Raw genomic sequence first — 19,559 nt, 5'->3', positions numbered from 1 at the left:
TTGAATATAATATACATATATTATACACATAGTTTCAAAGTGAAACGTGATTTTCGAATGATTGAATTTAATAATAATCTTACTTCTGCGGTATGGAAATTTCAACTGACACCGGCTTCAATTTCTATTTACCGTATTAATTCATCCATTAAAGAAATTATTATTTAAGAATATCGGCGATAATTGCGTTATGATTTCAGACACTCATATATATTAATAAAAAATATTCTATTTATTAAGACAGTCCTCAGTAATTGATATTTATGTACGTCATACATAATCCCTAAATTAAATTTAAAAAAAATTTTTTTTTAATATTAAAAACGAACTATATCTTTGGCAACAATTTGATGGGAGAGCTTTATTAACTTTGCAAAAAAAATTATTTATTTTTTAAATTAAAAATGTGAATCTGGGAAAATAAAATCGTATGATACATAATATGTACGAGATAGGTAAAATTATTTGTCTAATATCCATCACCTCGTTCATTATTACGTAGTATGTAACTTAAAACATATGACCCATGATATTTCGCCTTTGACTTCTAAGCCAGTTACCATCTATAATGTCAACTCTGATACCTTATAAAATACGAATCGGAGGGATAAATAAACTTATGATTAGAGGAAGCGTCTACGTAAAAGAATCATTCTCGTTCAAAGTATAACAAGAAGCAAAAATTGAACAGCGTGAAACATCGAATTTTTCAGCTCTATAAAACTATAAGAAGGACCAAATCAACAGAATCAAATCGGACCTGTCGGAATTTTTAATATTCATTTTGTACTAAATAGTACCATTAATGATAATTTTGTACCGTGTGCCATTTCGAAAAAAATCGTGGCGCTGCTAGCTTAATATTAAAGTGACAAAACAAATTCAAAATAAAAGAGAAAAAGAAAAATGATATCAGAAACCAATAGGATTAAATTTGTACTATTTTGTACTACCGAAAACAATTCTATACTATATATCATTTTCAAGAAAACAGTGGCGCTGCTAGTTTAATATTTAAACTGGTAGGACCATAAAAAACAACACAAGTACAAAAATTAACACAACTGAATTTATATTAATTCGTACCATTGAAAGTAAGTTAATATTTTACATGTTTTCTCCTTAAAATGGACTTTATTACTATATATATAATACTTATAATACTATATATATAATACTTATAATCTATGAGACATTCTATGTCAACCGTGTACTTTTGAAACATCGTCATTTTTTCTTTCATTTTAAATTGGTCCAGTTTAATATTAAGGTAGCACCGCCACGATTTTTTTGGAAATGGCACACGGTACAAAATTATCACTAATAGTATAATTTAGTACAAAATGAGTACTAAAAATTCCGATAAGTCCGATTTGATTCTGCTGATTTGCTAACTTTATAGAGCTGAATTTTTCCTAATTTTATATTTCAGCAATCCAAATCTTTGATATCAATAATATGGAATTTCATAAAATACCCACTATGTACGCAATTAAGGTTGAATTTGTCATGACATAAATTTCACAAAGTAATCAGAAAGGATAACTCGCGCGTTTATCATTGTTGTTGTATGTTAACAAATAACATTACGATACCATTAGCAACCTTTGGGCTGTTTGTTCTTTATCGAAAATATATAACCTCAGTATATCAGGTCAAATATAGCAACAATGTAATTAACGAACATTAAAAGCCTTCATTAATTTGAAAATATGGGAGATATTGTTGTTATTCATGAGCATGATTTCTTTCAGTTGTCGCGCAAGTGATGCAAGCTATTTGTGGTTTCAGATGTCTGGAATTGTACACGATTAAGTGTCGCGTACAATTACAGTAATTGTATTATCTTTAAAATTATTATGCAGTTATACAATAATTTTATTTTTCTCTAATTGTACGTATTTAAAAATATAATTCATGTCTTAACTATTCAAACATCGTTGGAATGAAATGATAAGATTATTACTAAGTTACTCGATATTTATCGTGTAGTTTTTTGAACTTCTATTTATTTATAACGCATGAACTATGAGCTTCGCTCGTACTATCTAATCACAAAAATATAAAAAGTTGGGATTAATAATTTCTTGAACATTTTTGACAGAAATTATTTATCGTATTTTCTCTTTCTTTATAATATGAAATATTTTAAATATTCTGAAAGTAATTATACACGAGAGGTTTTTGAGTAAAAACAGTTATCGTATGGGATTCACTAAAAAATGCATAAATTAAAAATATTTGAAATTTATTGTACGTATCGAATATTCTTGATAATACATATCGATATATATTGATTTAAAATATTCAACTACATTATTGTCTTTATATTATAAGTATCTTTTTCTGAAATTGTTGAGAGATATCGCAAAGAACCAATTGATTCGCATTCTGTGATCCAAGGGTCAAAAGTTTACAACAAGAGAGATCAACATGTTTCTTTAAATCTTTTATTCCTTCCAGCGATTACGTTTTTCCAAAAATAACCGTCATGCATATTAATGAGACCATTTCGACTCGAGTACATGCAACGATATTATGTTATATTGCAGAGTATAATTATCATAGCGTCTTTGCTTGTTTTTTTAAATAAGTTCCGTAAGTCCAATTATAATTCATTGCTATATCTTTAAGTATACTTTTATGAGCAGTTGCATCTTGTACTATAATTTAGAATGATACAATTAATCTTTTTCAAACGTTTAATTACAAAACAGTTTTAACATAATCAATACCGAGCGAAAAAATATATTAGCAAAAAGACATTCAAGAAACTAACACTTAAGTATATTTTAGAAATAGAAAGATTTAGAAATTAAAAAATAACACAATGTACGCGCAACATAGTAAAGTTAAATTACTGAAATTATTTTACGTTAGTTAATTATAGAAATTTATATTATTTTTCGAAATTTTCAGGATTATGATATAAAAAAGAAATAAATTTATTTTCATACAATTAGAAAAATTATTTAAAAAAAAATCATCATAGCTACATTTGAGAAAAAATTAATAAGCGCAAAAAATTTAACTATACGAAAAAAAGTCAGTGAAAAAGTAGATGTTCAACGAACAGAGAAACGTCTCTTGATCCAAGAATAGATTGAAATAGTTTACAGAATAGGTTTATAGATTTTACGGCTCGTCTCGGAGTTGTTAAAACCGAGTTGAGGAAAATTACTCGGCAACTAATTAACGAGAGTCTCCCTCGTATTAATGACGTTGGACGAATCGAAGAGAAAGGAATGAAAGAGAAAGAGGGGAGGAGAGAGAGAGAGAGAGAGAGAGAGAGAGAATCCAGTTTGTAAGAGGGTAGCCTTGTACCATCTCATCGATAGCATCCCTTTTACGAGACGGAGTGGATGGATCTGACCGAGGTTGATCGGCGACCTTTCGGAGGAAAGGGAAGCCCATGATCGAACTCTCGCGCGGAGAATGAGATACGGCCAAGGACAGGAAATGGCGAGAGAGAAGGAGCGGTATCCGTATTCGAAGGATCAAGTGGCGTTTATTTTTCTACGTTTATGCGAGAGCGGCTGCATGTATATTACCCAACCGGATAAATTTACATTCACGAAGCGCCTGGCTAACGACTGACATCTGGCAAACAAACTATAAAATAAGCTACAATTTTTTTGCAGCAGAGCTCATTACACGCAAATTAATTTCATGATCAAGTCTGCACAATGAAATAACATCCGCGCGCTCGGTTGGTATGAATACAGACAAAGATGCACTTTTTATTATTCAAATTGTTTCAATCATTGAAATAATTTTGGGTGGAGGATTTAAAACGCCTCCCATGATCTGAGATTCATATTTTTTTTTAAATTGAACGTTATCTAGGGTGTGAAATACGTCTTCGAGTCCAGTGGAAGAAGCAATTAATCAGCAGTAAGCTTTTCAGTTCGACGATAATTTTCTGAGATAACAAGTGGTATCGCGTGTGAAATAGAACTTTAGTCATTATACTGTACCTTATTGTGTGATTAACGATAGTGTGAAATCATAAAGTTAGATTGGACTATGATCAGCAGATTAAGTCAATCTCGGTCGATATATCTAATCTTTTAAGTTCTATTGTCTCTTCCTAGAGATTAACACTACACTAAGCTACAACTGCTTCTCTATTTCTCCTTTCAAGGAATTTCCCTAAAAAATTATAAACTCTAATTCCGTTGAACAAAATATTGTATATACATATAATATCAGAATTAAGTAAGACTGAAATTTCATCGAGTTTCTCTCAGGAAGTGTTGCCTATATTATAGGAATTAAATATCTTAAACTCTATAAACGACAGCTGGCATAAATTGCAATCGTTGAAAATGCGAGAGGATATTTGATTCTGCTTTGTTATCACGTCGGACGGAATTTCGTGGGAGACGTTGAAATTGCACAAATTGCGTAAAAGGATCTGCAGATATTCGACCGCTTTTCACTCATCGGATGTACGTCTTGTACGTGCACACGCTCTAGTATTTTTTCACGGTCGACGCCTCCTCCGTTTGAGAGGGTCGCGTTCCGCGCGTACACCGCGAGAAAACGCATTCCTGCGAGATAAGGTGACCCACTGACACACACGGAAATGCTGCTAATGTCTAAAATTATCGTCGCGCGTCCTCCATCTGTTCCACGAGCCAATCGTGAACGCAGTGGGCGAACATCGTCGCGTGTCGGAATACTCCGACTCGCATTAATCTCTATGTCACTAGTGTCACATCTGCGTTAGGGGCTTCGATCTTTAAAGCTACCGAAAAGAGTGCCGACTATGAGTAAGCACTAAAGAATCCACGAGAATCGGAACATGTCATATAATTGTATCGGAAGATCCGCCATTCACGATCAAGTATTGAATCATACATTCGTCCTGCTGAAAATCTCACCGAGATATGACAAATGCTGATGTATAATAGACATGATATATAATCATTGTTATATCACGTAACAAAAATCCCGGAAGTTCAAAATTTTTACTGCACAATATTTTATGTAGAAAACGTCTCTCTCTGCTGTAGACTTTTATTAACAATATTTAAAGAACCACATATTACTTGGTACTCACAATCGCGGTTATAAACTTCTTGAAAGAAACGCAAATATCGTGATGCTAGTCGTCAGTTATAAAATTCATTGCTGCTGCATTATTATTCGTAATTTAAATTATTAATACTTTTCGCAAGAGAGACGTATAATTTGATGACTAAGATTTAAAAAAAAAAAGTTCTTAAACATCTTAGCGAGAAAGCATCAATGAGAGAACTTGTAATGAAAATACTCGCCATGCGTCACTATTTATCCAATCAGCGATGTAAGAACGGCCGCAAGTATGTATATTTGATTATCGATTTAGCCCGAAGCCTCGTAGTTATCAGGAGGTCCAGTCTTTACGGTTGAAAACTTCAGCTTGCGTAACAACGGCTCACACAAGCATGAATGTTGTTGACGCACATGCGATTATCAGACTTCCGTCCAAGCGAGCTTGGCAATCGGTATCCAGAAAGAAAAAAAAGCAACAGCTAGTCGTGGGCAATAAGTTTCGACGTGACACAAAACAAGCGTGGCGTAAAATAAATGTTGCAAGATTTATGCTGTTAAGAAACAATGCACGTATAAAGCATATTTTTCAACTACAAAGAGAGAGAGAGAGAGAGAGAAATTTGTATTCCTGTGTCTGTATAATTTATACAGAAAATTATCTATTTGTAAAGTGAACTGATAGTTATTTACTAGAAATTTCTTTTTCGAAATAAAATTTACATTTAAATTCAACATTTGAATGCAGTACTTCTTGTGTTTTTTTTTCCACCAGGCAATGTCTAATATTCTTCCTGAAAGTTACGTAATATCATTTCAGTTTCTTCAAGTCAAAGCAACATTAATCATAGTAATTTTCGCTGAAAGTCTTTCCAATATCCATCTTCAGGACTGCCAAAGGCATTCACAGTCGCTCGCGTATATTTTTGATTTGAAGACGATGATGAGAAGAAGAAAGTTAAATATCTATCTCTATTTAATAATAACATGTCTTGATAAAACGATTCCGATAATAATGTATTATTTTACAGAAATACGCGTTGATCAAAGTGTGTCTTCTCATTCGCTATATTATATTATCGTTATTACGTCCTTCAATCAAGAAATAACAGGAATAATAAATTACTACACGCGAATTTATGTTCGAAAGAATCACGCGCATGTTCTTTCGTTGCTTCCTTTTAAACCAATGTGAGGCACACACACGCGCGAATTGGTAATAGCCCAATTTCGCTGGTGGGGAGATTGCAGTGACTAATGGTGGAAACGTAACGTCGCAATAAAGTGACGCTGCGGTGTCAGGCGAGACAGTGGCCGTGTGTTTCTGGCAATAGGGAAGTCCCAAAGTGAAACAATGCCACCCGGTGCACGTGCACAGCGGAATCTAAATGTAACAGAATGAAAGCTGCTGGTCCATAAACAAGCTGCTTCTCTCTGTTCGGAGGTCTTTCTCCGATTCTTTTTCTCTTTCCATTCGTTTCGCATATAGCTCAGTGATCTGCTCCATCAAGAAGTCTATTCGTGTTCCTTGAAATTCCCAAAAAATTTTTGCACTTATAGAATGAGATATATACGTTTATATTGGTGCGTTGAAGACAAAGGAAGCGAAGAGTGCAAAAAGTGCAAGCAACCTAAACAGACTTAATGGATCTAACTTACAACTATACAATTACCACCTTTCAATTAGTGTTCCGTTGGAGATTGATAGCCTCCTCGTCGAAAATCTCTTTTCAAAACAACCGGAGAAAAATCGATGCAGGTATTTAAAAAAAAAAAGTTATTAAAATTTGAGCGATTAGCAAAATTAAATCTCCGATAGAACACCGGAAAAATGGCAATTGGATTTACAACACCGACAAACAATCGATGGCGCCATTTCGCGCGGTGCAACCTTCGTTACAATTGCCTCGTAAAACGCAGCACCTCGCGCGAAATTATGTCTATATAAGCCTTTGTGAATCCCGCGATGCCTGTGAAATTTACCCCCACTGCTAATTATAACCGAATTGTACTGCGTTTCACAGCGATATGCCAAAACGTTAAATACGCATAACTGAAGAAACATTATGGAATACGTTTAACATCACAACAGCTGGTGTTGTATCTATAGATTGTGTACCGACATCGCATATTTTGAGCGCCATTCGCGTTTGTTTTAGTTACGTAATTCGATCTCGTGATAATGTCGTGATAATACAGACAAGTAAAACATGTAATGCAAATATGCAAAATAAAAGTCCAATCTTTCTAAAATTAATGATTGTTTAATAATCTAATTATTATAGAATATAGAATACAGAATACATTATTACAGAATAATATATGAACCAAGAGAATGAATTATTATTTCAGCCATAATAGACACGTAACCAATAATTAGTTATTAAATAAACATTACATAATTCAACAAACTTTATAGTACTGTTACTGCATATTTTATTTCATTTTGCATTTTATGAAAAAAATTTTAGTTATATTTTCTAAACTTTACGTCTCTCCATATTTCTAAATTACAATTATTATTTCTCGATATATTTATATCGAATTATGAAGACAGTAAAGTGTATTGCGCGTTATATTGATTGGAAATGCATCTTAAAATATAGGGGCAATCGGTTAAGTTCCATTCAAACTACTACGAAGCGTAGCTGTAACAGAATCAGATTGCCTGCCCCGTAAACAACGTGTCAAAGTAAGACGATGTCTTGTTCCACTACCGTAAACACTTCGTGAAAGGCGACTCCTTGAGTTTCATTTTGCTTGTCATCGTACGTGACGGGACGATTTTGATGTACGACCTCTGGTGCAACAGCCTCGATCTTCAACAAGTAGCACGATACGCGCATAATGAAAGATTATGCGATTCCATTATATCGAACATTTTACATTTTAATTTTTAATAATACAGGGTGAATCAGAGAGTCGTTGAACCAATTTTTCATCCTATGAGAAAATTATCGACTTCATACCTAATTGAATTATAACGTGTGCAGTAAATTATTTTCTCATAGGGTAAAAAGCTGGTTCAAACGATTCTGATTCACCCTGTATATTGATACTCGATTTAAATATCATCTGTCCAATAAAATCTGTGTGTAATTATACACTAAAACTATTCTTTTTAATATCCTCATTTTGCAAATAATGTTTTACATCGTTTAACGTTCGATTACAAAGTAGTGCAAAATTTTATATAAAATTAATTAAACGAATAATTGTTCATAGAAAAATTATATATAAAGAAAAATCCAATAAAATCTAGGCAATATCCAATAAAATTTTATATTCAGACATTAGACTTTACGTCAACTTATGTTAGTCGCATTGCAATATTCAACGAAACATTAACATAACGGCCGCAGCTGTAATTTTATAGTTATTATCAACAAGAAATAATTACGGGTAGAAATAATTATGGGTGACCTCCGTCACTGGCAAAGCCGATTGAAAATAATTGTGCCCATTTGCGAAATTGCTTGATCATTTTGCACAATATTCGACATATGTTTGAGAAACTAAAAAATTCATCCATTACTTCGTAAATGTGTTTATAACAATTAGAAATTTCGGCATTCTTAATTGAGATGTGATACACATCGTGTGTATCACATCTCAAAGTAATGTTATTTTAAAAACACTTACGTTGTGTTTTTCATCAAAACAAGAAAAGCTTCTCACACTGAAAATTTATTATTTTCATTAATAAATGCACATTTTTATAGAAGATCGGCGTGATTGATTAAATGTACCTAAAGCGCTTCGCAACAATTTATCATAAGTACATGCTGTTTTCTCATCGGAGTCGCAAGGAAAAGAAAGAAAAAAAAACTCGTGGCATTCGTTCGTAACTCACTCACGGACCGTGTCTGCTGTCCATTAGTCCCAAATGGCTAAACAAACGACAGTAACGTCACCAAAAATGGAGCTAACTAAAGCCAATCGGAATTAAAACACTCTGGGAGCTCAACCTAATTAGCCTCGGCGATCATTACGACGTAGCCAATGTTGCACAAAAGCTATCAAAGACTTACATGAATGCATGTCCTCGGCCGCGGCACGCGAGCACCCTGGTTTATCGGCGATACGAGTTGCGCGAGATACCATTGGAATCCGACGAACGACAACAATTTGTCCATTAGCATAACTTCGCGTCGTTATCAATTTGTCGATCGATAGCATAGCATTCGAAATCGAGCGGTGTTTCGCGCATGTTTCTAATGTAATTTTTTTATTTCAATGATTACGTCGTGCGACCTAGGATGCGTTCCATTTAGTGCTCGTAACTCTCGCAAGCATTATTTGTCCTTGTTTAACATTTGATGTTAAAGTTAATGATGTTAAATTGATTGTTTAATAACATGGATAAAATAATTCCACAAGCATTACGAGCATCAAGTGAAACGCGTTCCTATAATACGTTCTATAGTAACCCTTTTAGGGGTTATACAGTGACTTTAAAGCGATACTATTCGCTTTGTAGTCGAAATACATAAACTTCTTACGGTGTCTCCGTTCGATACGAAACTTCTCTCTATCCCTGCGGAGTACAATAGTTCTGTTTCTGCTTTCCACATATCAAATTGTACCAGAGCAAGGTGCGAATTTGCGGAAATCCGGAATAAAATAAATCGGAATTTCCGGATTAGCATCGTCAATATTTTGGAAATACGTTTATATAACAAAGATATTCGTAATCTATACAAATCTTATATTATTTTACATTAGGTAATTTTATAAAATAAAGATATTTACTTATAAATATAAAATAAAGATATTTACTCATAAATATTATAAAGATATTTACTTATAAATATTTGTGCCATATTAATTTAAAGTGATAATTTTCTTATTTTTGAGGATTCCTTCATTACACTACATCATACTTTACCGAGGCATATGCAGGTTCCTTGGGAAGAAAGAGGAAAGCAAGTAACGAAAGAACCTAGGTTCTTTTTCCATGTTTTCAATAGTATAAACGACAATATATTGGGTATATTGCGCCAGCCATGACAAACTACCGGTAACGTTACGCACACTTATGCAACCGACCGCGAATCTTGATAATAGTCTGTACAGACCGATATGAATATAATTGCCACTCAATTATCTCAAACAGAACTCTCTTACTTTATTTGTGTTGTAGCATGACTATGTTACGTGTACGCGGATTTCCCATTCATCACGAATATCGATTCCACGAGGCGTCGGGCAAACATTGGAAATTAATAGCAAACAGTAGAATCATGCATATTAAATTAATTCGTCGCGTTTGAAATCATTAGGTATATCCATCCATCGCGTGAATGATTTTGTTCGTGGATGTGGCAAAGTGCCAAAGGCGAAATCGAGGGGAAAACGTGAGAGAAGTGAAGCGAAGAGAGAATTTCGCGAAGACGGAGCAGCGACGCGGCACGTTGCTCCTTCTGTCATCGTCGTCATTAATGCCATCCTGGGAAAGAATGCCATGGAAGATTGATTTGTGCGGCAAGAGAGCGCGGCGGAGCGTCTTCTGCAAATGCCTTGGCTATTCTAAATACCAGAAAAAGGTCACGTTCGCGGTAAGCATCGGGCTCTGGCGCTTGGCGCAGCCGTAATACTGCAACATTGTCGGTCAGATAAACTAGGCGCTCGCGTACTTTCACGCGATGAGCGTTCGAACGCGCTCGAGCTGGTCTTTTTCCCGCCTCGTACAGATTTCGCTCTCAAACGAAACAAAGAAAGCGAACGTTATACCAACCAGGAAGTGGATCTCCCCTTCGCCTCGTAGTACGGCACCTCTCGCTTTCGATATTAAGAGAGAAAGATACTTGATGATTTCATATGACACGAGGATATGATGTGTGTGAGTGTTAATCCTTAATCCTATAGTATCGCGATCTTTCATCAGAAAATTATTACGTCGCCAAATCGATATGATTCGACTTTCTCGTAACGGTGTTTCGAAAATCAAAATTATTAATTCAAATTTTTATGGCGCAGTTTAGAAATTCTGTTTGCTTATTTTGTCAGCTTTAGAAAATTTAATCATATTTCATATATTACTGTATGTGGTAAATAATTTATCCTCTTATTAGTATTCCGATATCGACACGTGTTGAAAAAAAGATTAAACACTTAAGCATTTCTTCTCTTTATAGATTAAGAAGAATAAGGATGGGAGCACAGAGTCTTGCATAACGCATAATATATAATGTACCAATCAAAGTTCTTCATTTCTTTCCTTTCCACGAAAATAAAAGACTCTGATTGGTTGATTTTTTTATGCACTATGCATTATTCAAAAATCTACGCTCCAGCCTTAAATGCGTTCCTGTATACACTATTACCGTTCGACATAACTCATTTTTGAAAAAATGTGAATTTGATAGTTTTTTGAATAGAAGGCGATATCACGAATCTAGAATTGTGACAAAATTGTGACAAAAGAATAACGTCACGTTCCAGAGCGTGCCACAATAGTACATTGTGACTGACTGCCCATAATCATCTTTCGTTCGCATTCTGCACTTTTTCACACGCAATTCTGTCTAGCTGCTTAAAATCTATCATTAAAAAGAAATGCGAGAATTCATCACCTTACGCGACACGTTAAAAATGTACTAATGAGAGAAATAATGAATAGAAAATATAGAATGAAGAACGCTGAGATTACGTATCAAGTTAAAACTTCTGCGAAGCCAAACACAATAATGAATATGTGAATAAAAGATTTAAAAAATTTGTTTATATTATCCTTTAATGCTATGTATTACACTTGACCTCTTTTCTATTATGAATACAGATAAAATTATATTTTAATAAACTGTCACATATTTATTATGAATTGAGTAATAAAAATCGGTTTAATGATAAAAAATAGTAACTTAATAATTATGTAGAAAATTAATTTTGATCATAAATTGTTCAAAGACCAAATCGCCTAGTTGGATTCAATACATTTAATCCAATAGAGACTACACTAAAAAAAAGTATGTAAAGTTACATAAATAATATGTGTAAAAATTACACAATTAATAGCAAATTTGTATAAACATATAATTTTATATATGCAAATGTATAAAATTGCGTTTATACAAAAATTAGTACTTTTCTAATTGTGTAAATATTTATATCTTTATATTAGGCGAAAAATTACAATAATAATAGTGTATTTTATAATTTTCATGTAAAGTTTTATAGTGTTATATAACATAATAGTAATATCATATTATACATATTACATTTGCATTTTGACGTTTGTAGTACATCGATAATATAGCTTATCGATAATATAGCTTATTATAGAAAAATAGAACGTAACGTTCATAAGTAAATTATTACGTAAGTAATGTTTCTACACAAACTCAACTTTAATTTGAAATTTACCTTTGCAAATTGTTTAATATTTATAAAAAAAAAAAATAATTTTACTTAGAAGTTGCAACTCATGCATGTAAATAATTAAATGTACATCTTCAATAGTGGATCTCAAAATTACTTACTACAATTATAATTTTACATGAAATTTTTTTACAGTGCAGTAAAAAAGCTTTTGCATGAAACTCTCTTATAAAGTTTCGGTATTGTGTCAATTTTACTTTTCATTTGTTCTTGTGCTGCGTGTTGACGTTTGATTGCCATCAGAAATAATCCAATGCAAGTGAATGTTTCTGTGGAGCCAATTGCAGATCGTGCCTGCGTGAAATATCTCCAGCTCTATCGGTGAGAAAGATACAGGATATAAAACTAACGCTCGCGTACACGAGATCTGAGCGCGCGAGCGTTCGCTATTTCCATATAATCCGATATAATAAAATCGATCCCGATCGATTGTTTTTAGAAAATCATTTCGTAAATCGCGATTGTAAAATTGCAAACATCAAAAAAGCGAGAAATGACAATTATTTATGATTAAATGGAATTAAGAAATGTCAGCAAACTTACTTAATACTTTCACCGTCGTTTGCCGTTTTACACAACAACCGATTTGTCACCGATGATTGCAAGCGTGAAAGCGTTAAATAATATCACAATGCCTTTTTTTACATTTCTTAAAATTCCACGTTTAACATAGAACGTCCTTGTTACAATGTTCACATAAAACAGGATTCCAAATTAATCGCCGCTTTCACTTAAGTATGCAAACATTCTAAAAATGTACCAAGTCACGCGTATATTATACGTAAAAATATTCACATAATTCTAACTTTAGATGCATAACCCAGCGTAATCATATATACATATCTATACAGTTCAATTTCGTGTCGACGAGAATTCAATATCAGTATTCCCGCTATTCTGTGTATTTCTACATCCAATTTATACATTAAATTTGTAAATTTAATTTGTCAAATTTGCGGTTTATCCAGTAAAGTCATAAAGAATAGATAATCGAATAAACTGGGTATCAAACAATATGGATGTGCTCGTTAATGTTATATTTATCAAGACAGTCACGTAATAATTTTCGAGAGATTTGACATTTACGTTGCAGCCTCGCGGGAGGTTAATAGCTTCTCGGGACTCGTTGACTCGTAAGAGTAGTTAATGAGTGGCGTGCACGTAGAGTCAACACTCGATGAGTAGGTTCGTTTCATCTGCAAACAAGAGTGTGAAGTGTAGAACAATGTCGTCCGTCGTGTCGAAATGGTATTTTCTCACGTTACCGCGATGGGCTCTAAAGGCGTCGCGAATTTGTCGTCAGGCTTGTAGAGATTAGCTTCTCTTTGTTACGAGAAGTAAAAGAAAAACAAAGTATCACGATAAAGTCGTCGCAAATGAACCAGCGCATCCGCACGACGTTTTATGCAATGCGATGCAACGCGATGCCACGCCGGCATTTAATTATTACTGTCATTAATCATCGGCGCTGTTATCGAAATCTAGCATTACGATCTACGAGAGTCATAGACATTTTTAAAATAATACATGAAGACAATGTTAACGCAGCGGTTATAGCATTAATTCGCCACGTCAGGTACGGATAAACTCGTTATATAACTCGTCAAGAAACAGAACTTTTCACGACTTGGGGGGCTTGCTACATAATGAACGTAATCGCGTATCTATAATAGGCAACGGTTTATTTGTGGACGCGCGCGAGCGGATTCCGCCTACTCGAAATCCGCTTGAAAACGATGCCGGTGAAACGTGTGAAGAGGTTTTATCGCTCGTCCGCGTTTCGTGGTCCATTTCTTCGCGCCTATCTCCGTCGCTATTTTATTTATTATCACGGTCGCCGCGCTGCGAACCGAGATTACGTGGCATTGCGCGACACTTCGTAACCACCGGAGAAACAAGAGTTTGAGCCGGATAAATATAGCCTTTCGATACTTCTTCATGCATAAGATACAATAAGATATAAGGTCGAGAATGAGAAACATGATACAAGAGAATTCAACCCACATCAAAAGGCGTATATCGGTACGCAACCTGGGTGTTAGGTATTCCTTTGTATATACTACTCGCATTTTATTTAGATCTATGACGTTGAAATATATTTCCACTCTATTTGATGCAAATGGCCGCATTCAGCGGGAAAAGCAGCTGTTGTAACATCCTTTTATATGATTACCTTTAATTCCTTATTGAATATAAATGTACAAATCAATTAAAGAATCTTACAACAGTTGCAAAGTTATTGTTTCTAAACGCAACCATTGGGATTGTTCTGTTTATTTTGGTTTGATCATTTTAACAACACCTGCGAATAAATTAATACTTGGAGAAAAAATATCGTATCAGGCTCTTAAATTTAACAATCAATTTGGTAATAATTCTAGTTTAAAAAAATTCTAAAAATTTTGTTCGGTTTTTTTCAGCTGCTATATCTTATTTGAAGAGAGCCTATTTTGAAAGAATAGAAACGGTAAAAGATATGCTGGCTTTTCTTTTTCGTTAAAAAAGAAATTTCAATCACTTTAGATAAGAGTCGATATTCTTTGTTCTTCGAGTTCTCGCTCGATCACGCTTAGGTAAGGAGCGAGAGTGGAAATAGATTCGACGTTCTCTCCGAGCGTCCGAGCCGTTGAGAACGCGCGAATCATTGCACTCTCACCGTCTCGCGATACGAATCCAATCGCAACGTTCAACAAGCGAATAAATACGAAATGGATATCCGTTATCCGTACAATAGAATTGAATTCGTTAAGCAGAGATAGGAATTCGAAAGAGTTTTCGAACAGTATACAAATTTTTATTGCAAGTGCTAAATATATAAGATAAAAATATGAAACAGACGAGATCTCTCTTTCGCATAAATTTCTCAAGCGGGACATTGTCATAAACAGGCGATTCTTTCTAGATGTTACAGCATTTTGTTGTTTGTGCAGATTTAATATGTTATATAAAGAAGTAAGATATTACAACAAACCTGTTTATCGTTCAGCTTCATTAGGGATGATAAGAAGGATGATAAGAAGGATCATTAATCAAAGATTTATACGCTAACTTTAATAAATCTAATGTAAATAAAAGTCTCCATTACATTAATTAGTATTACTATTATACATAATTCTGCAATTCTAAAGTATTTTTTTCAACTAAAATTTAGCTCGTAATGCACACATATATTCAAAGATTTGTATCTTTACTTTTAGCAGAATCAATTTTCAAGCTTTTGGCTTAATCGCATGCAAGATTAATGTGATAAAGATAAGAAAACTGATAAATATCGTGACATAATGGTCCGTGTATTCTCATATGTAAATTAGATGATTGTAAGTTAAATATAAGCGGAAAAAAGACCGGTTATCGACCTTTGATCTACGAAATAGATGATCGAGACAGGTATCAAGTGCCTGACATCGTCGTTGAGGAAATTCAGCTCGACTTTGACGTCACACCGATAAACGAGACACTGACAAATGGAGTTTCGCTGCACATGTATAATAAAAAGATTGGCCGTGCCGATCAGTGTCATAAAAATAGCATTGATAAGAACGACATTATTGTTTTACGTGGTATTTGACGTCAAACTCGACCATCACTGCGATAAACGAACGAATTGTACAAGTGTATAATACAAAATTAAATATATACAGAAATATCAAATATGTAATATAAGAATTATATCGCAGTACAAAACAAGAAATAAACCTACCAAATCTACATCGAAAGAACAATTTTGTTGGAGTATTAAAAAATTTAGCTACATATATACAAATCTGAAAATAATTTAGTTGATCTATCCAAATAATTACAGAATTATAGAATAGTCGAGCTTAGACATTGATGGCAAAGTTTTAATATTTCAGCCACCAGTTTAAGCGTCCTACATAATTATAATGACGGTCCAAACAAAGTTATTTTCAGATTTGTATCTAACTAAATTTATAGATACTTTAGCAAAATTTGTTTCCATACATACACTGATTGTTGAAGACCTAAAGCCTTTACTAAGGCCTCGATGGTTTAAAGGTTTAGGATGCTCACACGCAATCCTAGAGATCCGGGTTCGACTCCCGGCCGGGATAATATTTTTCCCAATAAATTGTTTATGAATTTTAATATATTTATCAGCATTATTAGGATCTTTCTAAGATATCTATGAGCATGAAATTATTAGATCGCTAGGTAATTTAATTTGTACTATACGGTTCTGTCGTATAGCGTTTCAAGACTGAAGAAAATCGTTGTTTGACGGAATTTGATACGTAATAAATAAATTCGCATCGAATTATTCAAGCATCAAAGAACCAGCTTGGTCCGTTATAGGCTCCATTTCCTATTGGTTGTGTATTTAGCAAAACTGTTCTTTCCGTGTATAAACGAGCGTTAGCCATTTAACTATGTTCTTCGCCAAGCGGAAGTTTATACGTATACAATTAAAATTCCAGAGGAAAACCGTTTGTCAAAGTCATCCAGTCTCACGGAAAGATCTCATAATCTAATCGGACATTCGCGTTACGGTCGCATTCCTCCCGAGTCGCGTGGTTTTTATGTCGAGCGATCATAGGTCGGCTTCGCCATCCGCGAGTCGTACGACCTCGCGGATCCGCTGATGTGGGACACCTCGATAAGAATACACACACGGAGGGCCTTGACAGAGACGCAACCGGCTCCTCCCACGAGTGGCCAAGAGAGAAACACGCGCGCTTCGTACGACGCGTTGATCGCCAGCGTCTTTCTACGCGGCCGCCGCTCGGCCCAATCGAAACGAATTTGCCAGACGCTCGAGCGATCTCTCGCGCGGATTTCAACAGCGAGGGGAACGCGCCGCAATAATGCGCGCGCGCTCCGTGACGCAACACGTGACGCTTGCGAAATAACCGTAAAATAGATGCAGAAAGGGACAGTAACACTTTAACGACGCGCCGCGCCGCACCGCGCAGGTGAGAGTAGCGCTTTAACGCGCACCGCTTGATCCGCCGAGGAATTCCTCTGCATCTCAAAGTGTACTAAGAGACGTATACGTACGCGAGACGTGGTTTTAACATGTTTCGTGGCAGATCTACCTCCGGAGGAAATTTTACAGAATTAATTAGATACTCAAATGTGCTTAAGCGTGCCGAGTATTAAAAGATTTCATAAAATTAAATTTTATTGTTTTTCTATTTTATTTCGAGAGAAGGAAATATTTAATACACCAAAAGTACGCTTTAAAAATAACACGTAAAATAATTAGAAGAAGAAGAGGCAACGTGAAGGAATTTCTGTAGCCTACATTTTACAGATTCAAAAGCCGAGAGAAAAATACATAAAGAGCTTCAGTCACGTCGTACGACGAAAGAAAAATAATGCGGACAGAGCGGGAAGAGGAAGAGAAAAAAAATCATGCGACCGAGGAGAAAACGCAGTTGCCCGAAGCAACGCTCACGCACGATTTGCCAATCATAATGAGATCGGTTATTGCGCACCACTCGCGCGAGCATTTCCACGTGCATACCACGTCCCGGTACGTGCCGGCAAACCTTGAAAACCAGCCGCATTCCTTCTGCAGGGCTAAACCAGAGCGTACTACGGCATTAAAGCGCAGTGATGTCGAGAACGAAGCGGACTGATCGGCGAAACGTTCGCGAATCGCGAATCGCGCGACGCCGCCACCGCCGCGTATCTCGTACTCGTTTTATCGATCAGCTCCACTTTTCTCTGCGAGTCTTACAGCGAAGCTACGAATCACCATACAAAAGGCAACCCAAAGGCTATGAAATGAACGCGACTTCTAACATTCAACATCCAAGTTCTGCATCGTATATATTTTTACTGACTTCCTATTCGTTTGCACAATTGAGTCTCATTAAAATCTATCGAATATGTATATATCTGGAAATCGTAAGCTGCGTCTTTAGCGTAGCACCGTACTTTACATTGGCGTTATCCAAAGTCGTAAAAGCCGATTTGTCGAATTTCAAGGAGCTATAGATCCTGATTTTGTGCACTATATCTATTATGCAATATCGCCTTGGAATATGTAATTTTGCGGAATTAATACATTATATATTATGTATTATCTTTTAACGCATGCTGACATTTCGATATATAGCAAACGCCGTAATAACGCGTTACGAGTAATAGCACGCTGTTTATATTAATAAATTTAATATTATCTACACACATCCGGACGTAATTGTGTATTCTTTATTAAAGTCAATATATTGTTGAAACATTAATAGGATCCTACGTACTAGTAATAGTGCTTTTAAAATTTACAATTTTGATGTCTTGGTAACTTAAACCGCAAAAATTGTACTGTGCTTTTGTATATTTAAAATTGTTCGAAGCAATATAACTTTGACGGTTCTTATAGTAGAACATATGTTTAAGTTACGCGAAGTGTCAATTTCAGCTTCGTAAGAAAGTTTTCTTACATCTGTCTTCTATATAATTTTAGAACTGGCTTCCACCGACCGTGCAACGTTGCACGCTCCAATTCTGCATTACGAAAAGAAGAGAGAGAGAAAAAAAAGAAGAAATGCATAAATGTGCGGAGGAGACATGTTTTACATGCGTGAGATACGTGATCGTCGTCGATGGCGAAATCGTGACGGTAAAGAAAAATAAGCATCAAGGCCGGTCGTAGAGAGTCGATCGAGAAAGAAGATATAAGGCAGGAAAGCGCGAAGTGACAGGAGAGAAGCGGGGAAAGAGAGAGAAGGGGTATGGGCGGGACAGAAAAAAAGAGAGAAGAAAAGATATTTGCGGTAACGTAATTCAACCTGACCACTTTCGGGGCCGTTTTTCACCACGCTCGAAATTCGCCGGCCTCTAATTGGCCCTGCACAACGAAGTCGGGGCGTCCGAGGTAAAATCTTTTGGTTCAGCTGCCGTATTTAGACGGACGTTAATTATGCACTTTTACCTTAGACGGCCGTCACCCGTTTTGAACGCCCGTGCACACGCACAACTTACGTCTTACTTTGCTGGCTATATGTATTATATATCGGACCGTTAGATTGTAGATTTGTCGATTTGGAAACGGAGAGATTAAGGAGGTTGTAAGGGCGTAAAACACATATATTAATATTTTTGCTTTAAACAAACCACATACATGTGAAAGTTGTGTTCATAACATTCTGGTTTTATTGAGCAACACATTTTTATAG

General features: G+C 35.1%; 1 protein-coding gene and 1 long non-coding RNA gene across 4 annotated transcripts in view; one reads left to right on the top strand and one right to left on the bottom strand.

Moving 5' to 3' along the window:
* Positions 1-19,559, bottom strand: part of LOC108767333 (protein FAM46C) — a 129,904-nt gene that overhangs the window by 26,759 nt on the left and 83,586 nt on the right. The window lies entirely within an intron of this gene.
* On the top strand, positions 6,670-18,915 carry LOC108767334 (uncharacterized). Its single transcript, XR_001940421.1, has 2 exons — positions 6,670-6,796; positions 18,848-18,915. It is a non-coding gene; the product is annotated as an uncharacterized LOC108767334 (long non-coding RNA).

This window comes from Trachymyrmex cornetzi, unplaced genomic scaffold (genome assembly GCF_001594075.2).
Source record: "Trachymyrmex cornetzi isolate Tcor2-1 unplaced genomic scaffold, Tcor1.1 scaffold67, whole genome shotgun sequence".
Classification (NCBI taxonomy): Eukaryota; Metazoa; Arthropoda; class Insecta; order Hymenoptera; family Formicidae; genus Trachymyrmex; species Trachymyrmex cornetzi.
This window is presented reverse-complemented; position numbering and strand designations above follow the sequence as displayed.